The sequence below is a fragment of the Pristis pectinata genome, chromosome 2 (genome assembly GCF_009764475.1).
Source record: "Pristis pectinata isolate sPriPec2 chromosome 2, sPriPec2.1.pri, whole genome shotgun sequence".
Classification (NCBI taxonomy): domain Eukaryota; kingdom Metazoa; phylum Chordata; class Chondrichthyes; order Rhinopristiformes; family Pristidae; genus Pristis; species Pristis pectinata.
The window spans coordinates 99,534,170-99,555,755 of record NC_067406.1 but is presented as its reverse complement, the minus strand read 5'-3'; the positions used below and the strand labels follow the sequence as shown (position 1 = coordinate 99,555,755).

General features: G+C 40.3%; 1 protein-coding gene across 2 annotated transcripts in view; it reads left to right on the top strand.

Moving 5' to 3' along the window:
• Positions 1–21,586, top strand: part of sorcs2 (sortilin-related VPS10 domain containing receptor 2) — a 526,743-nt gene that overhangs the window by 180,977 nt on the left and 324,180 nt on the right. The window lies entirely within an intron of this gene.

Genomic DNA, 21,586 nt, shown 5'->3' with positions numbered 1-21,586 from the left:
TTACATGTATGTCCCAATGCCGATTATGCTTGTATTTTTAATGGAAGACTTGGGATTCTGTGATATAAGGATGTAATAGAAATAGATTGAAGATTGGTGCTTGCTTATTATTAATGTTTCCTGTTAATTATACCTTCTAACTATTTCTCCCTCCCTCTGCTCCCTCATATTTTGCCCCCAGAATAATTATCAATCCTTCTGAGCTAAGAAACAATTGTTCTGGTTTGCTCACAGAGCAACCTGGTTACTAATCCTTGGGGGGAATAAAGGGCTGTGTAAAGGGCCAAGAGTCAAGGTGCATGCTTTCCCAGCTACTTGACAGCACTCTGCAGAATTGTTGCTCACTCTGTACTCTGCTCACACTTCCGACTGAGCCTTCCTTGCACCTACAATGACTATTTTGCGCTCTAAACAACCTTCCAATGGGTACTTGGCTACATCTTGCACTTCTGATGGATGGCATAGAGATAGTCCATAAGTGTCATAGATATTGCAGGCAATGACAGGGATCATATGAGTGAACTTATCACCCATGACTTTTACAGGGACTAATGCTCACAGCTAGATCTTTCTGAGAAACAATGTCCACTTAGGCTAGGCTTCACCAAGCCATTTCTCATTGAGATCTGTAACTTTCTGTGACCTCTAATGCAGCCTAGTACATGCCTGGACTGCTTCGAGTGTGATAATGATCACTCACTGCAATTTAGCCTCAGGATTATTTCGGGTTATCGCAAGTGGGATAGCATTACAAGAAGCTCGGAAAATATCAAGAATGGCTCTTAAACTCACTTAACAAATTATGCATTTCTTCCTGTAAATAATACTAATAGACCATCCGTTCACAGTCAAAACAAAACTTCCATAAATAGAGAGATAAAATATGATTGAGGCTGCTCCTATAGCAGCAAACTCAAATAAATCATTTTTTTTAAATCCTTACTCTCATACAACAGTCTCAAAGTAGTATATAAAAAACCATTTCCTTGTTTCCTCTCAGCACCCAGTTACCCCTGCTACATCTTAGTGCTTTCTGCTCACTGCGCCATAGGAGTCTTCTACACTCCATACTCAAGGAGAGAAGACTTCATTTCCTTTTTGCTCAGTTTACAGGAACGGCCAGATGAGCACAGGGATTGTCTAGCGTGCTGGGTTCCATGTCAGTAGAGTACAGTCACATGGTATAAATCAGTACTAAGCTCCTGCCAGGAGTGCTTGGCAATAGCTCTGAAGGGTCTCTGTAGCTCCCTTACACAAAGAACATGTGTTTTGGGGATTATAGAGTCATAGAATCATAGACACCATTTGCAATGAACTCAACCTAGATAAAGTCCTAGACAAAGCCTGATGCTTTAGAAGTCACTTTTCTGGTGCTTTAGAAACAGGCCCTTTGACCTACCAAGTCCACACCGACCATCAACCACCCATTTGCGTTAATCCCATATTTGCTCCCCACTTTCTCATCAACTCACTCCGGATTCTAGCATTCACCTACACATTAGGGGCAGTTTACAATGGCCAATTAAACTTCCAAACCTAATGTTCTCTATCTGTCTGCCAGATCCTTTACTCCTTGGGAAGAATCTGCTTCAGTCATTGCAGCACCCATTCTTGAAACAGTAGCTGGAAGAGTGATGCGTATATTGTATGTATGTAGGTATTATTGTCCACTGGCTCCCAAGGTTGCAGCTGTGAGAAGAGGTGCAAGTGGGCAATAATCAATAGAATAGCATGTGCTGAAACTGATACCAGGGAAATCTGACAACATTATTCTGAGAACTAGACATAAAATGATTTATGTTCTGTATGAGACTTTTAAGAGCAGTGCTACCATAACACATGATCTGTTTTAGCACACAAAATAGATGAAAGGGATTTCTAGATTATGGAGTGCTGTATTGTTGGAGGTGCCTCTGTTTAAACACTTCATTGAAAGTGAATGCCAGTCATGGCTGGGGAAAGTTGAGGGTGGACAGAGTTCTGATGCTTTAGAAGTCACTTTTCTGGTGCTTTAGTGATTACTTTTCCTTGAACCATCAACCCAGTAAATTGGTAGTTGTTTTAATGTTATTTGTGAATTGTTACTGAAATCAGATTGCATCAGATTAGTGCAAGGTTTAAATTGATTTTCAGCAGTATCTTAATGTAATAACTGCAAGCTTTTTTTAATCTATATTTTTTCCTTATTATGCTTTCAAAGTGTACAACTGACTTTTTGAGACACTCTGTAACATTAGTGGAACAGTTTTGAGTGTGGAGGTGGTTGCCGCCTTGACATGCAGCAGAGGTTTAGGTGCATGTTGGATATGATCATCCAAACAAATATTTTGAAAATTGTATGCTGTGTGTGCCAAAATGTTCTAAATGTGTGCATCTGGCAGAGGAAGCTTCTTGAGGGAGCGTGTAGTATAAAAATTAATTTCCTGATATTCATTTGAAGTAATGGCAACATTGTGGGATATTTACAAAGAAGTTGCACAGGCTTAGAGTTCCTTAGAGGGCAAGTTCTTAATTTCATTATCACCGCTGAGAAGAGAAATAACAGGGTTGGGTAGAGCAGGCTGATCTTCCATTCTCTGTGATGGTAGTAAAGCAGCATTAGGAGAGGTCTGGCAGAAAGTTGCCAACCCTCTAGGATTGCTGGAAGTCTCAAGGAGTTCGAGATATTTCTCCAAGTCACTTCTGCAAACACCCCAAGAGGATAATGAAAGGGAATTTTTAAAATATCCTTTGTTTTCCTCTTTAGTAATGTACATTTTGGACATGGTGATTGATGGTGAAGAATCATCCAGTCATGTAACAAAGAATCTACACAGTGAAGGAGGACATGTTAGCAGCTAACCAGTTGTGGCATTGAAGGGTGGGGTGGGTTGGAAACAGGAAGACACATGATGAAACCTCCAGGAATATTTGCAACCAGGGCTGGCACACCTTCTTGACCGTGAGTGGTCCAGATGGGGAAGAAACTGTACAGTCAGAAATGTTTCTGTGTAGTCTGTTGAAAATTTGACTTGTGGAATTGGTAAAATTAAAAGACTGAAACATCAACATCTTGACTGAGTAAGTGTAATAGACTATGTGGCATTGTGGCTCTGTTACCTTTATAGTCAGGTTTCTGTTTTCTTGATGATTTGGCCAAACTCATCTAAGGTTTAATAACATTTATGTGTGTAACAATTGGATGCCGCGATCTCTGTTGAACTCTATTACTTTGTTGTAAAAATGGAACAGTGAAAACAATATCAGTCTTGCATTAGGTTGCTAATCCTCCAAGATTACTAAGGAATTGCCAGGAATTGAATATTGATCTGCTGGGGTCTGCTGCAAGCAACCCAGAAGAAAAGTCATAGGGGCATTACAAAGGATAGGGTTTTTTTTCCTGTTTGTTTGAAATTAGTTACAAATATAATGAATAAAGAGGCTGTTTTATGGGACAGGGCAGTTAGAGGTAGGAGGTTATTTGATGAAAGCGTAAGGAATGGATCAACCCAGAGTTGGTAACACTAAGCTTCACACACATGGCAAGCTGTGTTTTCACATGTGCTAACTGCTGCAGGCTTTTATACAGTCAGGAAAAAATAGATTATATAGAAGAGAGCAATTTAAGATATAGATTTTTCATTTTGCCATTTTCCTGAATGACCCCAAAACAGCTTTTTAAAACATTGTTATTATTTTCTTTGGATGGAAAGGTCTGAACTTGTCATTAAAATATGGTTTTCAGATTTGTGTGTAGGTGCAATTGTTAGGCTTTTTGCCTTTTGAATGTCTTATCCACCATAAAATGGATTATTGACCTGTAAATGTTTTATACATCTTGCTTCAAAGAGAAGGGCACAGATGCACAGGCAAATCGTATACCAAATGCATGAACTATTGAACAAGAAACACTGTGCTTAAACCAGGATTACGATAGCAGGTCGTACTGTATAACATGCCCTGTGATATGAAAAGGAACAGAAGCCATGATCTGCATGGTCATATGATGTTTAATATTTAAAATAATGTTCAATTTAATGTTCATGATGTAAAATAATGTTCAATTTGAGGTTTATGAATTGAAATTACAGATCTTCATGTGTCAACCTAAGGCTACACTCAATAAGCCTTGTTTGTTGTGAATCTTTGAACTTAGACTTGAGAGACTTATTGGACCCTTAAACCTAAAATAATTGGTAAAATCTGAGTTTATTTTACATGTAATGGGAATTATTGCCCTTCCACCTTCCAGTCAGACTCTTTGTAGGCTTTGCTCAATACAAGAGGGCATGGCTTTAAAGTAATGGGTGGGAAGTTCAAGGGAGATATCAGAGGGAGGTTTTTCACCCAGAGAGTGGTTGGTGCATGGAATGTGCTGCCTTGGGGTAGTGGTGGAGGCCGGTACACTGGTCAAGTTCAAGAGGTTGTTAGATAAGCATATGGAGGGATTTAAAATAGGGGGATATGTGGGAGGAAGAGGTTAGATAGTCTTAAGCGAGGTTTAAAGGTCGACACAATGTGGTGGGCCGAAGGGCCTGTATTGTGCTGTATTAATCTATGGTTCTATGGTACTCTGAGTTCATTTGCTATTTTTAGTACCCACTATTTCCCCCAAAGGCAAATATGGGAAAAAGATATAAAGATTTATACTATTTTGCTGTTGTCCATTTGGGAATACCAACTTGCAACTGCAGAAAATTTCACTACGCACAGGTTTCCTTTACAGAGAAAACAATTGTGCCTGGTGAGTGTACTTTGTTCCATGCACTACTCAAATTTTCCTTTATCCATGCAGCACTTTTTGTTCCTTACTCTTCATGTACAACTGGACTGTGAGTGATAGGATGTGACAGGCATGTATAATGAATTTACTTAATTTTATATAGTACCTATCATGGCAGCTTAAAATTAGGACATCTCAAAGCATGTTCCAGGTTCTTTTTTAAAGTGTGGACACTGTGGGAATGCGGGCCATGAAACAGCCAATTTGTGAACAGCAGACAGCTGTGACACCTGTGTTTGTTAAGGAATACAACTTGGCCAAGGTACTAGAAATAATCCTTTGTTTCTCCTGGTTGTGCCTTCAGAGCACCTCATCATTCACAGTAATAGCCATTGGGCAATGATCAGGCAGCAACCATGGCTGGTGTTTTTGACGACTTTGGCTAATCTTAACCCATTTGGAAAACTCCAGCATGAATCAACTCACTCAGCACAAGCTGCAGGGTTGCTGCCTTTACCTACTGAACCATTATAGGAATTTCTGCTGGTGACCAGTGGCATTCAGGGGGTGGAAGAGGGATGACGGAGGCACAGACTCACCTTCCCCTCCACCTACCCATAGCCATTAATTGCATTAAGGATATGCGCATGCTTGCACTTCCATACATGTTTAATGTGATCCCTGATTTCTCCCCCCACCGAAAAAAAGGTCAGATTTAAATTTCTGTGCTTGTCCCACCAGTAACCATTTCTTAACCAGGCTCAATATTAAATGTTCGTTGGGAATGCCTTTGTTTTTGAGCATTACGCCTAACTTCAGAATTGCCCTTAATTATAAGTCTGACTGACTGCTACGACCCTGAAAACCAGTGAAGTATTAATGGCAGCTATTGCTTGAGTCAGATCTCCGCAAAAACAGAGTATGATTTTGTACATCTTCATGCAGCAATAATCCTGAATTAATTTTGTTTGGGAAAATAAATATTGGAAGAGTAGAATATGAAATGACAAAGTGAATATTGTATTTTTGCTCATTTGCCACAAAAATTGTAAATAGTAAATGGCAAGGCACTGTTTCTGAAAAAGAACAAGTCATTTCCAGTTGGTGGCTGCAGTAATCACTGAAAAATGCCGAGCAAAGCTGGCGCAACCATTGGGTTCTAATTACCCTGATACATCCTGAACTGGTGGCTTCTAGTTGGTATATTTTGTTGCAAACTCTTCTTCCCTCTAGTGAGATTACTTTGTCCCTCCTCCGTTCACCCACCAAATGGAAAACAATATTTCACTTAATTGCACCCCAGTGAAATCTCCAGATTTTCCTTATCACTTTACCATCTGCTGCTTGGTTGGTACTGTTCCCACTTACTGCACTGGTGGTGTTTTACTGTGCTCAGCTCTGCAGAAAATGCTGGTTCCAATACATATCTCTCTCCAGCCATCCCTGAGCTGTACTCCAGGCTGCCTCATTCCTACCCTATGATACCAGGTCTCCCTCTTTATTTGCCTCCACTCTTGCATCAGTGTGTGATCTTACCATTTATTCCTTGGGCCTCCCCCCACCCCAACTTTCCGTTCTTGAAATTTGCACCAGAACAGCCAATCACATATTTGTGATGTTGGAAGCGATATTCATGGGGTGGATTGATGTGTTTTTGTTTCAGGAGTGGCAGTAGCAGCCAGGTGCCAAACTCCTCCTCATTCTCAGTGCGCATGGTGGGAGTATAAAATTAGTGGCTGTCACTCTGTAAATGGGGATTTGTGAAGATGGTCCTCTTGTAAAATAAATGAGAAACTGGGGAAGTTACGAAAGAGATTGACGTGGAATGAAGTAGGTTCAGAACATGTCCAAGTTTATCTTTGTGGGGTTGAAGCACTGCTGCTTTTCTAGGTTCTGTGAAACTGGCCTGGATCACTAACTCTCCTCACCCACCTTCTCTCAGCAATCGAGTTCCTTCTTGGCCAAGCCACTCTGAGGCTGGGACCTTGCTGGACTTCCTCGTGTTGCACAACTTAGAGCTGGCTGGCTGACCTGGCTGCTGGATCTCTGAGCCCAACCTGTTGGCCTTGTTCTTAAAGCAGGCTGCTGGCCACAGCTAGTTCCTATTATCAGCTAACAAGGGTCACAGAGTTTCAAACCCTTTTCTCTTGTAATTTTGCTACCCTCCATTTGTTCCCTCCTTTTTTACTTTTCCTTTATTTGTTACTTGCTTTTTTATTCATCTCATTAAAGTTAACTAAATGAATTGCAGAATTGGAGCCAAGTGCCTGAAACTCATTTGAAAAGTTGAGCTGACGCAAAGTGGTGTGACATATGTGTACCTTCAGGAGTGGAGGAGGTGAGGTGGAATCGGGCCATGACCTGCAATGGATAATGCTGGCAATTGTGTGTTTATGTGGCTATTTGGCCAAAAAAGTGAATCACTTAGACTACTGTGGCCCTTTGTGGTTCCCAGCATAGTTTAAGGTGGAGAGTTTAGGGATTTTCATATTGAAGAGTCTGAAAATTGTGATGTATTTGTTATGGCCCTGTACCTTATTGTCTAGCTGCACAGCACTTTCTCTGTAACTAACACATTTTTTCTGCATTTGGTTATTGTTTTATCTTGTGCTACCTCAATGCATGGTTGTAATGAAATGATCTGTATGGATGGTATGCAAGACAAGTTTTTCACTATACCTCAGTACATGTGCCAATAATAAATCAATTTACCAATTTAATAAATGACCACCACCACCCTCCTCCATCTGGCAGAACTAGTACTCACCCTTAACAACTTCTCTTTTGGCTCCTTCCACTTTCTCCAGACCAAAGGTGTAGCCGTGGGCACTTGCATGGGCCCCAGCTATGCCTGCCTTTTTGTCAGCTACATGGAACAATCCATGTTCCATGTAACACTCCCCCAACTCTTTCTCTGCTACATTGATGACTGCATTGGGGCTGCTTCCTGCACCCGTGCTGAGCTCGTAAATTTCATCAACTTTGCCTCCAACTTCCACCCTGCCTGCAGATTTACTTGTCCAATCTCCAACACCTCTCTCCCCTTTCTGGATCTCTCTGTCTCTCCATCTCCCAGAGACAGATTATCCACCTACATCTTTTACAAACCCACTGACTCCCACAGTTACCTTGACTACACCTCTTCCCACCCTGTCACGTGTAGGAATCCTATTCCCTTTTCTCAGTACCTCTGTCTCTGCTGCATCTGTTCTCATGATGAGGCTTTCCATTCCAGGACATCGGAGATATCCTCTTTTTTCGGAAAACGGTGTTTTTTCCCTCCACTGCTATCAATGCAGCCCTCATCCACATCTCCTCCATTTCCCATGTGTCTGCCCTCACCCCATTAACCCCCCCACCCACATATAACAGGGACAGGGTTCCCCTTGTCCTCACCTACCACCCCACGTGCCTCCACATGTAACACATTATTCTCCGCAACTTCCGCCACCTCCAACAGGATCCCACCACCAGGCACATCTTCCCGTCCCCCCCTCCCCCCGCCCCCATCTGCTTTCTGCAGGGATCGCTCTCTCAGCGACTTCCTTCACCCGTCGTCCCTCCCCACCGATCCCCCTCCAGGCACTTATCCCTGCAACCGTCCCAAATGTTATAACTGCCCCTATACCTCCTCCCTCACCACCATTCAGGGCTCTAAACAGTCCTTCCAGGTGAGGCAGTCCTTTACATGTGAATCCACTGGGCGTCATTTATTGCATCCGGTGCTCCCAGTACAGTCTCCTCTACGTCAATGATACCCAACGCAGATTAGGGAATTGCTTTGTGGAGCACCTTTGCTCTGTCTGCCATAACAGCCTGGATCTCCTGATGGCCAGCCATTTTAATTCCACTTGCCATTCCCACACTCATATGTCTGTCCGTGCCGTCTCTACTGCCATGTTGAGGCTAGATGCAGATTAGAGGACAACACCTCATATTCCGACTTGGTAGTCTCCAACCTGATGGCATCAACATCGATTTCTCTAACTTTCAGTAACCACTCCCATCTGCCCCCCCCCCCCACTTCTTTTCCCTTATCCCTCTGGCCCCATTACCTCTCTCTTTTCCTTCCCCCACCCTCACGACCTGCCCATCACCCACACCTTCCTCCCTTTGGTTTCCCACCTCCTTCCCATTGTTCCATGGTTCACTGTTCTCCCCTATCAGATTCCATCTTGCTTAGCCCTTTGCCTCTTCCACCTATCAGCTTCTCATTATCATTCCTACTTCCACCCCCTCCCTGACCTACCTAACATCCCCCCTCACCTGGATTCACTGATCACCTGCCAATTCGTGCTCCTCCCCCTCCCTCCACCCCTTTTAATTCTGGCTTCTGCCTTCTTCCTTTCCAGCCCTGATGAAGGGTCTCAGCCTGAAACGTCAACTGTTCATTTCCTTCCATAGATGCTGCCTGAGCTGCTGAGTTCCTCCAGCATTTTGTGTGTGTTGCTCCAGGTATCTAAAGACGTGAGGTCCTTTTAACTTGTATGTGGTGTGATCCAATGCCAACATCACAGCCTAAGTGCAGTTTTCATTAACAAGATTTAACCCCTCTCCCACTAAAGCACAGAGGCATCAAGTTTTGATATTCCATCACCAGCCTCTGTGTTTTTCTAATTCATTTGCTGATTTATGGAAGCAAAATTAAATCACTACTATAAAAACTGAGCATCGTTCCCCATTTGATGAAGTGCATTGAGTGTACACATAAACTGCTGCTGTCACCTTACCCAATTGATGTCAAAAGAGCTGTTCATTTAAATCACGAGCTGTGAGTGTTAGATCTACAGTGGTGAGTTTTTTCCAGGTAATTATCTCCACAAAATGACAGCTGTTTGGCTGATTATCTGTCTCCACTGTGACTGCCCAGATGAAATGTGTTGTTTATGGAAGTGATTTGTTTTTGTCTTTTGTTCCCATCTCCTCTTGTCTCCTCTGCTAACGCTAACACTGGTTTGGTCCTGCTAGCTCTGAAATATCTTGCTCAAGTCAGCAATTATTGTGAGTTGTGCAGTAAGTAACTTAATGGTGGGAGATCACTGCACAGCCATTACCAGTAATAACCCTGGCTGATTCCTTTTGTTTTTATGCTAGAGTTATGAGAGAATTGTGGTCAAAGAAACCACAAGTTATCATTAATTGTAATGTTACCATCTACTGGAATTTTTTAACTGTGGAAAATCTAAGAATTCAGACTTTGGTGGTGACCTGAATTATGAGAAAATAAAACACAGTCCCTCTTACACTTGCTTAATTTTCTTTTCTCCACCAAAGTCAATTCTGCAATTGATGGTGGTAGGAATGATGAGGGGAAGGAAAGCCTCTTGAAGATAAGTTGTGCAGTTCTCTTGTAGATGTTTACCATTGTCAAGACTCAATTTGCTGAAGGGAAGAAGTGAAATGAGAGGAGGGCCCTGCTAGACCTAAACACTCCTATTAAGTAGTTAGTCTTTACCCCATATCTTCAGTGACCCTTGCCTTTCAATCTTATGGAATGGTGGTAACTGGACAGGGACAAGGGCAGTCATTTTGACCTCAACTCCTTCCTACCAACATGTAGACACAAAAAGTTGGTGGACAACAGTTGGTGGTGATGAAGTGGAGAGAGGATAGATTGGATTTGCTGGCTGGCTTCCCTGCCCCATTTTCCTGTTGCTTCTACAGAGATCACTAAACGTCTGACTTTGGTGACTGCACCCCCCCACCCCAAAGAAACAAAGTATGAAAATCAAATAAATAACTCTTGCTTTAAATTGACTACAGAATGTGCTTTAAAAGGTATGTCTGTATACACTGAGACCAGTGGATTAATTTCCAATCTGAAATCATGCAGGCACAAACTTGGGCAAATGTGGGTACTTCAAAATAGCACACACTTATAGAATTAAATACGTCAGAGTCAAATATGGTGAAAATTATCAAGAATGCATTTTAAGAAGCAATTCTGGTGGAATAATTAATGGGATTTGCATACCAGGGTCAATAACTTCAGGCTTGTTGACCATCCCATGCTATACAGGTGAAAATCTTTTGTTTTATTTCTGAGCTAAGCTGAGCATTGTGTCACATAGATCAAAATCAAAACTGTCTTGAGGCTACTCTCTTCTGTCTCCATTGCTTGTTTCTCTGTAATCTGGAATGATTTGTTGCTCTTCTGCAGAGAACTATAATAGGCCAATAGTTCTTCAGATTATCACTAACCATTGAGAAAGCATGGCTGAAATTATCCACTGGTCCAGTTTTATCATGTTCTGACTAGCGATACTGTTGCACAGCACCAAGGGAATAACGTCAGCAGCTCTCAGTTAGTACCAATGTGTTTGTGTTGTGCTGCCCACAAAACACAGAGAAGTTATTGATCAGAGAACAGTGAGAATATCTACAAACAACAAGTAATGATAAGAATCCTTTGACCATTCCTTCCTAATTTGAACTCTAATGGGGTAACTGGGACAGGCATAAATTGAACTCCTCATATAATCTTGTCAGCATTTAAAAAGTTAAAATTGGTTTCTTGCCTGGAATCGTCAATCAGAAGCAAGATTTTACAGACTCAGCAGGCACCTAAAGGAATGCTACTCTGCTTTTTTATTTATTCATTCATGGACTGTGGATTTATTCTCCATATCTAAATATCCCTAAACTAAAGAGATAAAAAACGTTGGTTGTCTAGAGTACAATGAAGACAATCTTGTTATTGAAACTACCAGCAGTCTCAGTAACAATGAGGCAGGAAAATCTCCTGAGGAGTTCTCTTGAATAGATCATAGATGTATCACTAAGACCTTCAGCACATGAATGGGGACAGAAAAGTGAGGTGGCTGTTTCACTGAAAGATCCATACAGGACCTAAAGTGAAGACTCAACTCTTCATTAAATTAGTGAACACTGACCATCACTTTACATCTTATAAGCAATAAGACGTCCATCCCGTGCAAATAATTTAAATGTCCACTTTATGTCATGAATGAGGACAAATTATATTGTTCCTTGACTGAAACCTGAAACTAACCTGATCTATGAGGGTTTTCACTTCTGACATTCTTCAAATATTTCCTGAAGCATGTAACACTTTGTGGAATGGTTGAACTAACAAGGTTTCCAAGTGTGCTCTTTTTTGATCTTATCTTTCCATCTTTTTATCGCATTATCTGTCTCTGTTACCTTCTCATGCAATGCCGCCCCAAACAAATATTTCTGTCCTTTTTCATCTTGCTTTACTATCTCTTTTTCTGTGCATCTCTTATGGACTTCATTTCTCTCCTCATCCATTTCTGCTCAATCATTCACTCACTCCTGCTACTTCACAATGTAATATACTAGAACTGCCTCTGAAAATATTATCTTATACTCCCATTTCTAAATATTGTGTATATGATCATTAAAAGTGCAATTTCCCTGACAAAATTACTTGATCAGCACAATATTAGTTTATTATACTTTTTTGTCAGTACATTTTCAGTAGCAAGGTTTAGAAGAGATTGCATTTGTTGAGCACATAAGCTCTGGGTTGATCGTTACTGAACATCATTTTTATTTCTATCAAAACATGCCATTATTTGCTAAAGAGATAAATGTATAGATCAGGATTTCCAAAGACTGTTTACAAAACATCAGTTTTAGTATTTATACTTGAGTCAATCTGTTTAAACTAAATTGAAAACTCTCTTCAGTATACAAAAAAATTAAGACGATGCCAGTTTTTCCTCAATCTTTTCTCAATGTATTAACAAAATAATAAGGTTTTTGCCATTAATGCTCAAATCAATTCAACAAAATATTGTACTCCTTTTTTCTCTGATGAACGATACTAATAAGCATTTCTCTTTAAAGTTTTTTTTTAAAAATTGTGTTGTGGCGCCAATGACATTAGTAGGTTGCAACTTTTGTACATAGAATAGGCTGCTATCTGGGGTGATGGTTCTATGGTTAGCTTTTTTGGCAAATCACTTGGGGGGGGGCAAGGATGATTGTGGGGTGGGGGGGGGTCACGTTGCTATTCCAGCTATTTCCTGCTCACCTGAATGCTAAGAGGTCTAAGTGTGAGATTTGTTCGAAGAACATGTGAAATTAAAACATCTATGCCTAGAAAATCATCCTCAGTTAGTAGTCCTAAAAGTAAGGCATTGTAGCTGCAACCCATTGTATTTTATCTCAGAACTAAGGCAGAGTGCCTACAATATTCCACCACTATTGTGTGTTTATCCCCGCTAACAAGGGAAGAGTTTCTGGTATACTGATTTGCAATAGTTACAATAACAGAACCTTGCATTTTTTTAATGCTTTTTAAAAAAAAGAGATTTCAAATTGTTTCATTAGAGCGTTACCAAACATCTGACTCCCAAATCGCACGAAAGTTAATTGGGGCACATCACTAAAACAGCTAGAAAAGGGGATCTGAGACCAAGGTCAACCATAATCTTATTGAATGGTGGAACAAGCTCAGGGGGCCATTCTCTTACTCATATATTTTATGTTCAAAATCTTAGTCAACAAAGATATTTTTAAGAAGCATCTCAAAGGAGCAGAGAGGAGAGAGAAGAAGGAAGTTGGAGAGGCACACAGAGGGAATTTGAGATTTTAGTGTTTGAGGCTTAACTTCCATTGGAGTTGTGATTAAAATCAGCAAAGCAGGGCAGATCAGAACTGGACAAACACAGATAATGGTACTGGCTAATGATACTGTATTCTTTTCCGTTATTGTTCTTGAACCATACATCACTTTCTTGTTAAGAAGTCTGAAGATGGCCTTGTCACAGTTTCACAAGTGGATTCCAAGAGGAATTCAAAGTGACCTGCAGTGTGATGAAGGCTGAACAGTTACTGAGTGGAGAATTGTGGATAAAATCTGCAAGGTGATGCTTATTGACATTGTGAATAATTGAAATGCAACATTTTTCCCACTATTCTGCTGCAGCTTTAATAAGAGACAGAAGAATTCCTGGAGAAAGGGTAAATGGTTGAGAAATATTATTTACCTTGCCACTCTAGGAGAATTGATCAAAAGGAAGCTATAAGACCATAAGGTAAAGGAGCAGAATTAGGCCATTCGGCCCATTGAGTCTGCTGCACCATTCAATCATGGCTGATTTTCTTTTCTCAACCCCCATTGTCCCTCCTTCCCATAACCCTTAACCCCCTTACCAATCAAGAACCTATCAGTCTGGGAGAAGCCACCCCAAACTTGGGGTTCATTCTGTTCACCAGATTATATGATGAGGTTCACCCAGATGAAGGATGTGGGTGATCCCATGGGTCACGTTCAAAGGAGGCTGCTTTGAAATATTTAAGGTCTGGCTAGGTGGATAGCATGATGAAGATTTTGGTCAGCAACTATGCCTGTTCACAACAGGCATGTTTGTGCTCACTGTAAGCTGTTCAACAAGTTACAGTTGTATAGTTCCATTAACATATTAAAAGTAGAAGTGTAAATAAAGCAAAAAATTGCTGACATGGAGATTTTAAGACACCAAGGTGTAGGATTACATAAATAGCTTAAAGGAATGTAAAAAATGGATACGTTTGGAGAAGGAATGCCTAAAGCTGAAAAGGATGAAGGCCATTTATGAGGCAAAAGAAATTGGGGGAGACATGGCCAGAAGTGAAGGAAGGCAGACATCTCGCAGGGTTGATGGGCCAAAGGACTTTACTGAGATGGGACGGGCATGGCTCTGGAGGGATTTGAACAGAGAATAAACTTTTAAAATTGAGGCAATAGTGAACAAGGAGCATTTGATGATCAGTGAACACAAGGTGAGTGAAGAGAGAGCAGAATTTCAATCTTGGCTTTATGGAGATGGAAGAAGAAGAATAATAGGTGGCCAGGAGATCTTTGGAAGAGTCAGATTTGGAGGTGGCAAAAGCAAGGTTGAGTCCAGTGGCAGGCTAACGGGATATGGTGGTTAATATTGGTATTGCCTCATTCTACTCAGGAAACCCAACAGCAGTTCATATCTCCTCCTGCCACTAACCTCCATCCAACCCCATTTCCTATCAAATGAAGCCAATGATAAATGCAGATTTCTGTGTGAGAATGAATCATATAATAATATAATATCAATAACTAACATACTTTTCACTTTCATACAAGTTCTCCCGTGTCTGCATGGGTTTCCTCCGGGTGCTCCGGTTTCCTCCCACATTCCAAAGATGTACGGGTACGTTAATTTGGGTTTAAAATGGGTAGTGCAGACTTGTTGGGCCGGAAGGGCCTGTTACCACGCTGTAAATAAAATTTTAAAAAAAATAAAAAAAATAAACCCCTTTGACATTGGTTTAAAAGGAAATTATTACAGATGCAGGAAACATAGAAACATAGAAAACCTACAGCACATTTAGGCCCTTCAGCCCACAAAGTTGTGCCGAACATGTCCCTACCTTAGAAATTACTAGGCTTACCCATAGCCCTCTATTTTTCTCAGCTCCATGTACCTATCCAAAAGTCTCTTAAAAGACCCTATCGTATCCACCTCCACCACCGTTGCCGGCAGCCCATTCCACGCAATCACCACTCTCTGAGTAAAAAACTTACCCCTGACATCCAAGTGGGGTCTGACCAGGGTCCTATATAGCTGCAACATTACCCCTTGGCTCCTAAATTCAATTCCACGATTGATGAAGGACAATACACTGTATGCCTTCTTCACCACAGAGTCAACAGATGCAGTAATTTTGACATTAAAATAGAACATGTCTGAAACATTAAGTTGGTAGCATCTATGGGAAGAGAAACACCAATGAAAGGTGTTTCAATAATGAACCAAAACTTTAACTCTGTTTCTCTATCCACACATGCAGCCTGACTCACAGGGTATTTCCAGCTTTTCCTAATTGTATTTCTCAATGAACATGGCTAACATTCATTGAAGTTTTCATTTCCATTGCAAATTTTGGAAATTGGCATTATCTATTCAATCCCATCTCAATGTTTAGGCTTGACTGCATTCTGAGCTTCAGTTGGATATTTATCTAAAGGTAAATTGGCATTTCAAATTTAAATGGAGGATTTAATTACTGACTTGGTAACAATATTTTTTTGTCACAACCTGACAGCTGTTGGATGATTTCTTGTCCAGAATGATTGTTAAGACTTAATTATCTCTGTTAAACAGAAAATCAATGTATCAGGTAAACACTCAAAGTGGGGCAAGGAAGTAAGATTGGGATATTTGTCTCAGTCGGATTCTGCTTTTTCCTTGTGATTATCGTGGTTTGAGTATTGCGAGGTTTATGAATGTTGTAGAAGGCAGAACTACATTGGAAGGGAAGAAAAACTGAGTTGATATTTCTTTCATTCCAGGAAATGAATTTTTTATATTACATTTTGGGTATCATCCCACTGACCCATGCTTTGTCTATCAAATCCTTAACTCCCTCCCATCCCAAAGTCTCCCTCCCCGCAGTCAGAGAGCAAGTAAGCAGCCTGCCCTCAGCCACTGACGGTGGTACAAGAGGGTTAGAATGACTTTGGCAGGTAATCTCATTTTTTAGGTTTATCTTTTATCAAAGTTTGCTGAAGCTGTAAAGACAGGTGGAAAAATAAGTTGTGACAATCCTGCAAAAGAATATAGCGAGTTGATATTGCTAAGTCAGATGGAGTATAATGTGGAGAAATACAAGGTTATCCACTTTAGTAGTTGACATCTTTTTAAGCAAACCTTTCAGATTGAGGATGTCTGGCTTTCATTCCAGTTTTGAGGGTGGATAATGCCTATGTGTAAATTCTTGTAAGATAATGTGGCTGTTGCACACGTTTCCTCATGCATGCACATAAACGTACATAACATACAGTCTCACACACGTGCAGCTGAAGACTTGCACACTCAGTCACAGCCACATGCACGCATATGCACTCAGTCACAGGTGTGTGTGCATGCTCGCTCACAGATAAGCGTGCACTCTGTCGTGGACACAAGCTCTTGCCCAGACTCTTTTCTTTGACCCATCCTTCAGAACCACCCACGCTGATCCCCTCCCTCAATTTCCCTACTTTAGCAGGAAGAATAGGAAAGCAGAACATTGTTTAAATTATGTGACTCTATTGAATGCCAGTGTTCAGAGAGGTCACACATTGAATGAAATCTTTCAAACATTTCAAAATAATACAGAATGAAAGCTTTCAGGCCATCGGGACCATGCCAGGGGAGCAATTCCATAAGTCTTACTTCCCCCTAGCTCTGGAACTTATTTTCTCACACACAGTCTAATCAATTCCTCTTTGATACTTTATATCATTTAACATACACTAATGTGGGAGGAAACTCACATGGTCATGGGGAGACTGTGCAGATTCCACAGATGTTACTTGAGGTCAGGATCAAACCCATATCCCTGGAGATATGTTGCAGCAGCACCAACGACTGTGCCACTTGGCCATTCTCACAAGAAATGCAGGATGTTACTATGCTGGTATAACAAGGAATTAGGAAGGCAAATAGAATATTGGTCTTTTATTGCAGAGCGTAGGAAAATCTTGCTACAACTGAATAGGGCTTTGGTGAGACTGTGCCTGGAGTACTTAATACAGTTTTGGTCTGTAGGCAGTGCAGAGAAAGATCATTCCATTGATTCCAGATTTGAAGGGATTGCTTTATGTGGTAAAGTTCCTTTAGTCATAGGAATTTGGAAGGTTGAGAGGTGATCTTACTGAAACATATCAGATCCTGAGGCAATGTGCCCCATGAGATATTTTCTCTGATGGAGGAGCATAGCCTCAGGATAAAGGGTTACCCATTTAAGACTGAGAAAAGGAATTTCTTCTCTCAAATGGTTGTGAATTTTTGGAATTCTCTGGTGCAGGGAATTCCAAAATGACAGTCCAGCCTGTCAATGCATATATTCAAGGCTGAGATAGACAGATTTTTTGACTTTCAGGGAATGGACTGTTATGGAGTTTGGGCAGGTGGGTACTGGTGAGGCTAGGATCAAATCAGGCATGATCTTATTGGATGGCAGAACAAGCTTGAGGGTCTGTGTCGTATAGTCCTGCTACAATGTCTAATGTTTTATAATATGTCTTTTATTATGTTTTGGCTAGATCGCCAACAAATTATGTTTATTGGAATCATAAAATACAAATAAAGGTCATGAGTACACCACGAGTGCTGTTTTTTATATTAAATTTGCTTTTGACAGACTCAGGCATGTTCTGGCTTTCCAGATGCTAGGCCTGGGGAAGGTGGAATTGTGGGAAGGGAGCCATGCCATTCACACCATTGTCTGGGTCCCAGATGCTATTTACAGTAGTTAGGAAGCCTCAAAATCTTGTGCTCTTCTGAAGGAATATATTGTCCATGTTGGTTCAGGTCATATTTTCTGTTGTTATTCTTTATATCTATTGTTAAGATACAGGTGAATAAAGCCCAATGAAAAACCAAAAATCTCAACTACTTGGAGAAGTGACTGATCCCATGCCTTGTTAGGAATGTGGAGCAGTCCTGAATTTAGTTCAGTGCCCTTTCCTTAATTTTCTCTCGTGTTTTACCTTGTACTTACCCACATTAGATTGCATATACCACCTTTCTGCCTATTCTGGCCATCTTTTGTACTGTCAGAATTTTTTTTCTGTGTGTGTTTATGTATGGGTGTGTGCATTTGCACTAATGGATTGCAGTGGACTTCATACAACCCTACAAGATCAAACACATCAATAGATGTAGTGGTTTCCCTGAACTCGCCGTGTTAGTTCAGAAATTTATAGTACTCCTGGAGAACAGCATGAACGGATGAAAACTTCAGTCTATTTCTCGAGCTAAGGTTAATATAAGCAGGAGTTTCAGAGAAGCCCAGTGGAAAAACCTTTGTTAAACAGGAATATACAAATGAATTAGGAACACTTGGCCCCTTCAGCCTGCTGTCACTTAGTAATGTCATGGCTGATGTGATTGTGATCCCAGCTCCACATTCCTGTCCTCCCCGTGGTAACCTTTTTGCCCACATTTATCTCAGCCTTAAATATATTATGATCCTGCTTCCATTGCCCTTTGAGAAGAGTGTGCCAAGGTCTAAGGATTCTGTGAGAGAGAAAATAAATTGCCTCATCTCTGTCTTAAAAGTGTGTCCCCTTATTTTAGATTCAACCATAAGAGAAAACATGCCCTCCACATCTATTATGCCTTTTGCAAAATCATGTTGGTTGTCCCTCAGGAGAAGTATGTCTGCAAGATGAGCATTTACATTATCTGGGGGCAGTCTTGAGGGCTCAGTTTTTAGGGGGATGCACAGAAATAAGGCCACGGTTCATCTACATCTGTTCACCATGTTATTGAGGAGATATCATAACATTTAAAAAGCACTAAAGGCCCTTTAATCTCTGACATTGGGCATTTCATCAGAGAGAAGACTAAATGGGGATCATTGACATATTGAAGATTCATCGAGAACTGAGTGCTTTGAATGTGAGAACTTTGGCCTCAGGAATGAAAAAGAAGGTGCTTACATACAAACTTTTTATATAGGCATTCACAGATAGCCTGGGAAGCTGATAACATCAGCAATTTTAAGAAGAAATTTGACTCCTTTTGAAGGAAAAATCACGAGGGTTTTATGAGAAATTGGGGCCAGGATTTTATTGTAATAGTGATAGATTTCTGCCTTTACTGTCTAAAATTCTCAGCAAGTGACTTGTGTGCATGTTTGGTTTAACATGAAGTTTCTGTCAGTGATTCAGCATTCTTCCACAAGCTGTGCAGTTTTCAGCCTTTATCACCGTAATCAATGAAAATCATGTGTTGTCTTTTGAACTTCAGGTATTCTTGAAGTAGCCCCACTACAAAGTACCTGAAAATCTTGCACATTGATACAGAAAGTTAAAGTGAGTTTTTTTTAACATGGCCAACTAAGCCATAATCATGATTCAATGAAGTATCTGGTCCAAACATCATGTGAGTGCATTTTAGTCCCTTCACAAGAGAAATTTAAAATACAGGTGATTTTAAATTTCTTTTAAAAAGTTCCTGGTATTTCAGATTCTACCTTAATGCCATGTATATGCTGCAATCTTTATTTAACCCTCTATATGTTTGAAGCATTAATTTAAGTTTATGCTTTTTCCTTCCTGTTTTGTCATGGGTGAAAATTCTTCAGCATTGATTGGTTGCTCAGTCAGGTTGACAATAGCAAGTTGGATCTCCTACTTTCAGTTGATGATTGACAACAAAATGTGTCAGAAAGTAGAAGGTAAATGTCTCAGAGTTGAATAGATCTTTGTGGGGAGCTTTCTTCAAGATCACTGGTGAGGACCATTGCTTTGTTATAGACTGCAAGTTCTGCCCCAGTGTATCTTCTTTGCTTTCTGTCTAAGGTGAGTCAAATGACTGCTTGCTCATACTGTATATTCCTACATCCCTATGGAGGTGCAGGAAAGATTCCATTCTCTAAAATAATCTCAATAGTTGACACATATTTCAGTCAAACATGCTTGAAGAAGTTTGACATCCGTAAGGTTCATTCTCAGTTATCTGACTTGCCTGGCAAAGAAGCCATAAATTTGGTTTATGAAGTCATTAATGATGCAGAATCGTTTTTGCAGTTTTCACATAAATTAGTGTTAGATAATTGAAATGTTTGTTGTATTTCATGGAAACAGTAAAATATATTATTTTTACCGCTACTTATTATTTACAACATTGAATGTGGAAGTTGCAATAACCTTTGGGCAATTTGCACATAATTGGTTGGCCTGTTCTGTAAAGTAACACAGGAAGTGCAATGGTTTTCAGTTTGTTTAAAACTGTTCAAAAATTGATATGATTTTAAATCTGGATATTCTGGTAAAACTTTACACTGTTAAATCTGACTCCGTTCTCCCAAGAACAGACTTGTTTACCAGTCTGTTGCTTGAATAATTGAGTATGATTTAATAGTAGCTTGTTGACCAGGAGTAAGTGTGTGGATGTTGCTGCAGGAACAAAACTAAAAGACCACCAGTATAAAAGTAGATTAAGTTTGGCCTGGCAACCCTTTTGTGATTGGTTGGAGTCAGATTGTCTGGTGCTCTTGACAACAAAGTTTAGCTTTTCTATGTTCCAGTCTTCTGGTAGGCTATCACAATAGGGGTGAACTGAGTATGTTCTGTAATATCATGCCACAGACTTTACTGCCAAAATAATGAGTTTAATTGTACTTCTCATTATTAACTGTAAATTATGCAGCAGTGTGATGAGGAAGGGGAAACTCTGTGAATTGCAATAAATTACAAGATGCTTTCTGCTGTTCTGCTTTAGCCTCACAAAAACGGCAGATTACCCTTAACTTTCCCATGAGGATCATGAATTTGTTGTAATTATACAATAATGCCAATTAAACCTGACACAGAATGTTAGAGTTAGCAGGAGATTTTGGTTTCTGCAATGCCAATCCACCTCTTAGGCACAGAAAGGGAATTATATAAATGGTGCAGTTGCAGTCCTGAAGGTAGTAACTTGTTCTGAGATTCTTAATGTTTTATAAAATATTTATTTATTGTTTTATTTCTCTCTTAGTCTTTCATGTATTCTCTTTATAGTTTTCTCTACCTGATTTAACACTTAATTCACCCTTTTACCCCTTCCTTTGTAATAAAAAAAATTGTTGGTTAAAAGCCTGGTCACAGGCTAGTCACATCACACTTTTCAGGTATGGATGATCTGTTAGGAGCTTGCACATACAGCACTTGGCAGGGCAAAAACCTCTCAAGCTGATGTTTGAGGGAAGCCATGTAACTGGTTGGGTACAGTAGGGGCCAACTCTTCATCTGCTGAGGCCCTAAGCTTTTCAATTCCCTTCCTAAAGCTTTTTGCCACGATATCACCATTTTAAAATCTGTTTTTCTCAAGCCCTTCTGTTGTGCCTTGGGACATTTTACTATATTGGAGGTGTAGGTTGTTGCTATTATTGTATTTATAA